We start from the raw sequence: 6,000 nt of genomic DNA, 5'->3' as shown, positions 1-6,000 counted from the left end.
GAATGGTCCATTAAACTCTGTTTACAACAGTTTAAATCTTCTCCAGCCTGAATCTCCAAACTTTTCCAAACTCCTTCTGCAAACCAATTCCAAAGTTAGTCACAGCAACCACCCCACTCCTGGTACCAATTTTCTATGTCAGTCAGATTTTCATTATGGTGACCAAAATACCCAACAAGAGTAACTTAACGGAGGAAGAGCTCATTTTGGTTCATGGTTTCAGGAGTTGTAGTCCATGGTCTACTGATGGTTTCTGAGACAGAAACATCATGGCGGAAGGGTGTGGTAGAAGAAAGCTGCTTAGTTCATGGCAGCCAGGAATAAGAAGAAGGAGAAGGAGAAGGAGAAAGAAGATAAATTCTTCCAGGGCACAGCCTCAGTGACCCACTACCTCCAACTAAGTCCCACCTCCTAGTAGAACATTCCACTATTCACAGATGAGGTCAGAGCCCTCATGCTCCAAGATTTCCTTAAAAGCAAGGCCCCTGAACACGTGAGTCTGTGTGTGTGTGTGGCGGGGGGGGGGCGGCGGGGGGGGGGACAATCCAGATTCCAACCATAACCAGGTGGACCAGGCTTCTCCCCAAACAAAGGAAGGGACAAACTTTTGTTGAGTTGCTGAGGTGAGTTAGGTGGTATTTCTCATTGACCATCAGTGTGGTATGTTTATAAGGAATATTTTTCTTGTGAAAGACATGGATTGGTAGTTACCTGGTTTATTCTTGGAGATTGTGTGGCACCAATATCCCGTCTTTTATGGTGTACCTGATCTCTGTCCTACCTGGTCCTAGCAATAAACTTATTGAAATACTTGGGAGGGAAGGAGGAAAGACAACATGGAAAAAAATACCAATTTTAAGGAATAACAGGTCAGGGTGAAAGGGTTTGGGTATTTCCCCTTCCTGTCCAGATACCACGCTTTTAGTGGGTCACAGGTCAGAGCCCAAAGCCTTTGGGGTTTTTCATTTTCTGTCTCCTGGGTGGTCCCTAACAGTCTCAATTTCTCTATGCCTCCTTCTTTATATTATTTCTGTTTCCCACGGACTAGCCGTCTCACCTGATTCTCCATTGTGGGTGGGTATGACTTCATGTGCCTCCTGCAAGTCCAAACTCGCCTTTGGCGTTTGGCTAAGTGTTGGCATTAATCTATCATCTCATTCAGTTCTTGGAATTGAGATATGCTTTGTCCTTGATTGATGGTCTTCCTTGTAAGTTCTGTTTTTTTTTTAATTTTTAAATTCTGATTTGTTATGTTTGGCAGCAGAATGCACTACAATTCACATTACACACCTAGAGCACAATTTTTCATGTCTCTGTTTGTACACAAAGTTCTTGATCACAGCTTCGTGTCTACGTGTACTTAGGGTAATGACGTCCATCTCATTCCTCCGTCTTTCCTATCCCTGGGCCCCCTCCCAAGGGATTCTGGACTTTCTTGTAAGTGCTGAACAATAGTTCCATGAGCATTTTTCATTTCTAAATAATTTATTTCTTAATATACTCATTTATATGTATGTATATATATGAATACTCCACCTTAAATAAGAGTTTAATGAGTTTTGACAAATATGTAGACCTGTGTTATCTCTAGTTCCCTAGTGCCCCCAAATAGCTATCCCCCTCCCCCTGCCCCAGGAAACTACTGTCATCCCTGAGCATTTAAATGCCACAAAGTGGCTGGGCATGGTGGCACACACTTGTAATGGGGTGTGGGGAGGCTGAGGCAGGAGGATCTCAAGTTCAAAGCCAGCCTCAGCAAAAGCAAGGCTCTAAGCAGCTCAGTGAGACCCTGTCTCTAAATAAAATACAAAATAGGGCTGGGGATGTGGCTCAGTGGTTGAGGGCCCTGAGTTCAATCTCTGGTACCAAAAAAAAAAAATAAATAAAGACACAAAATTTCATCTGCAGTAAAGAGGGCTGGGTAGACTGATTTTTCTGACTTTAGTCCTCATTCAGGAAACAACCTAGGTGACAACATTCTAATTGCACACAAGTGGCTGTAGGAATTCAAACCTCGGGGCTCCCTCGGGGTCAGTTTGCAGGTGAATTTTTTTTTTATTATTCATTTTGTCTACAGTGAATTCAGAGCTTGCTTTGGTTTTGTAAATTAACATTCCAGTGGTGAAAATGCCACATTTTAAAAATCTGCCTTTTGAAAGCTCTTTTGTCAGTTCAAAGTCTTATAATTCTATTTAGACATGCAGTAAATTGAACAATCCAGTCGCTGCAAAGGGGAAGTCTTTCCCGCCGTGCGCAGTTCCATTTATAAACTTAGCTGGTTAAACGCTCCTAAATATTTTAAGTTGCATGTACAGTTTGCATAATGTATTCGTTTTTCAGTTTTTCAATTTTGCAATCAACATTTCCAAGTAAGAAAGTGATTCTTGTAAATTTCAGTGCATAAGCAATAAAGTATATTGAGCGGCTCTCTCTCCGCCTCTTTTGGCTGCCTGTCCTTCCTTTGCTGAACAATGGGGTCCTAAGACCATTCCCTTGGCTGAGTGAGGTCACTGGGTAATTGGTGGGGCAAGGAATTTGAGGTAGCCTTTGTGGGACTCCGAGCTCTCTAGAGAGCAATATGTTAAAGAGCAAGCCAGATCACTCAGTCTCTCTATGGCTTCTTGGAATTGACTGTCACCATCCACGATGAGGCCCTCACAAGAACTGGCACTATGTTGTTTGGACTTCCAGCTTCCAAAACTGTCAGCTAATAGACCTATTTGCTTTATAAAATTAGCCTGGCTCAGGTATATTGTTATAGTAACAAAAAAAGTCTAATACATGTGTATTTTTTAACCCTCAGGGACAAAAAAAAAAAGGAGACAAATGTAAGTACCAGTCAACTTCTTTGTGGACTCCACAAACTGAATGCTTTGCCAGACATGGAAAAGTATAGAAGAATTTACTAACACAGTCTCCCAAATGGCTTAGGAATAGGTGGCCCCAGATGCTCGTGGGAGTGGTATAGAAAACAGGAGACAAGGATGAAAGAAATCCCCAAGATTGTGGTGAAGGGAGATTCTGGGTGGCAGTGACCTTGGGACTCCAACCACCCTTCCACCCGGTAGGAAGTGGAGGGCAGGCATAAGGGACAGTCTGGGCGAGACCTCTAGGAAGGTAAGACTCCCAGAACGTCTGACCCATGTGAATGTGCGGAGAGGGAGAGGAGGTTTAGTCGAGGGATAGCGAGCTCAGGATTTCAGATCCCAAGGACACGAAGCCAACAAGCAACCAGATGATTGTGACCCCCAGGGAAAAAAGTTACACAGGAAAGGAGACAGGATGAGACGTACCCAGGGCTGGGTGGGTGGGGCCAACATTGTCACTGCAGCACTGAACACGGAGCTCACCAAAGTGGTTTCACAGTTCTATCAGAGACAGAAAGGGCACAGGCACAACTGGGGTTGGGAGGGGCCGTGAAAGACAGTTGCATCCTCTTCCTCCCTAGTGGGACATCAGCAGGTAATCCCCAAACGGAAAAATTCAGAAGAAGAAATAAATGGATTATTTAGAGCTATAAAGACTCAACAGCAAGCATTTGACCTCTGCAGAGAGGGGAACTGGAGGGGGGTGGGGATAGACTGCTGTTTCATAAAAATGTCTGTTTAAATGCATGCAGCTGGACAGATGGCGCGCACCTGTATTCCCAGCTCAGAGGCTGAGGCAGGAGGATTGCGAGTTCAAAGCCAGCCTCAGCAATTTAACGAGGCTGTCAGCAACTCAGTGAGACCCTGTCTCTAAATACAAGATAAAAAAGGGCTGGGGATGTGGCTCAGAGGTTGAGCACTCCTGAGTTCAATCCCAGGTACCAAAAAACAAAAAAAGTGCATGCGGGTGTATCTTTGACAATATTAACATGTAGAGAAAATAGACTCGGCACAACACCTCCGTCATGTCAAAAGTTACACTGATCACCAGACAGGGTAGTGCACTGACCACATTTTTTTGTTTTATTTTACTTTTTACTTGGTGCATCATAATTCCATGTAGTAGTGGGATCGGTCGTCACATTTTTATACATGTACACAATATAACAAAAAAATAAATGTGGTCAGTTTCATGACTCTGTACCTCTGCTTTCTCTGCCCATCTCCCTCCCTCTGGTCCCCTCCCCTGCTCTTCTAGTCTTAGAAATGTTCTGACAGAGAGCCCGAGCCGAGGGCAGAGACCCCAGAAACTGATAGATCTTTCCTGACTGGGGGTTCTGCCTTGCTGTGGACATAGATGTGACTGTGGCCTTAAAGTGTTGAACAAGCAAACTGCCCCCACACTACCAATGGGAGCAGGGACAGATGCTGTTCTTTCTGAGTCTTTTGGGTTCTATGTTCAGAGTGTGGACAGGCTGAGCTGGCTCTGGGGCAGCACACGCCCTGCCAGTGACCGGGAGACCACCTGCAAAAACCAGGCGAAGGTGGTTACCTCCCGTTGAGGTGGACTATTGCAAATGGCCCCAAAGTAACGGGGAATAATTTCAGGTCCAAGGAGGATCAGCAGGACACAGAAGGAAAGAAAGGAAGGAAGGAAGGAAGGAAGGAAGGAAGGAAGAAACCCAAGAAGTTTTATATGCATGAATCATCTCCAAGTGAGCTCTTTGGAGAATTTTCTGGAAGCCTGCTATGTTTTTGAAGTATCTGAACTATCAAAAAACACCCCAAGGGAGCTGGGGTTGTGACTCAGTGGTGGAGCGCCCGCCTCGCACATGTGAGGCCCTGGGTTTGATCCTCAGCACCACGGGACAATAAATAAAGGTATTGTTTTTTTAAAAAATATTTAAAAAGAAAATACCCCAAGGCCTGGAACAGTGGCACACACCTGTAATCTCAGTGACTCAGAAGGCTGAGGCACGAGGATCGCCAAGTTAGAGGCCAGCTTCAGCAATCAGTGATGACTTCAGTGACTTCATAAGGTCCTGTCTCTAAATAAAAATAAGTAAATAAATGCTGAGGCGAGGGAAAGAAAGAACACAACAACAAAACCAAGGAGAGATGGGCTCACAGAGCTCTACGGTAAAGTGCCCCTGGGTTCAACCCCCAGTACCAAAAAAAAAAAAAAAAGTCAGTGTCATATAAACCAAAAAGGGTGGAGGATGATTTCAAATTCCAAGAGGGGGACAGGACAGCTCTTTGAAATTTCTTTGCTGTTACTCAGTTCCTGAGTCGGGTGGGCAACTCTGTAAAAGGTAAAAATAATGTAGGATAAACAAAAGATACGAAATGCTAGGGAGCCAGCCAGTGTACCCCCAGGGATGTTCCCAAGGGAAGGAAAACTAGTCACACACAATATGATGGCACGAGAGGGACAGAGCAGCGCCACTCACCGTGGACAAAAGATAAAAGTGACCCAAACGTCCATTATAAAGAAGACAAAATTGTACCTCTAGACCTGAGAATTAGATTGACATAAAGTAGATTAATGAAAGAACATTAAAAATGATGGTTTCTTTCTTTTCTTTCTTTCTTTTTTTGCTTTTTGGTGGTGCCAGAATTAACCCAGGGCCTCGTACTGGTGTAAGTCGTCACCACTGAGCTACACCCCAGCTCTGCACTTACACATTTATTGTAAGTTGCACATGTCAGGGAACTCTCCCAAGGCAAAACCTGCTGGTTTGGAGTTTTTTTGGTACTGGGGATTGAACTCAGGGGCACTCGACCACTGAGCCCCATCCCCAGCCCTATCTTGTATTTTATTTAGAGACAGGGTCTCACTGAGTGGCTTAGGGTCTCCTGAGTTGCTGGGGCTGGCTTTGAACTCATGATCTTCCTTCCTCAGCCTCTGAGGGTGCTGGGATTACACGCTGTGCTACCTCGTCCAGCTCCAAGGCCTGTTTTTATATCAGGATGAACACAGGGGCAAAAGCAGCTAAGTTGTGCAAGAGGCTGAGGCAAGATAGGAACAAGACAGGAATTATCCTTTTTCTTTTTTCTTTTACCAGGAATTGAACCCAGGGGTGCTGAACTACATCCCTCCTTTTTATTTTTTATTTTGGGACAAGGTCTTGCT

Source organism: Marmota monax, unplaced genomic scaffold (assembly GCF_021218885.2).
Source record: "Marmota monax isolate L192 unplaced genomic scaffold, Marmota_monax_Labrador192_F-V1.1 WCK01_AAM20220418_F8-fsc00228, whole genome shotgun sequence".
In the NCBI taxonomy this organism is placed as follows: domain Eukaryota; kingdom Metazoa; phylum Chordata; class Mammalia; order Rodentia; family Sciuridae; genus Marmota; species Marmota monax.
This window is presented reverse-complemented; position numbering follows the sequence as displayed.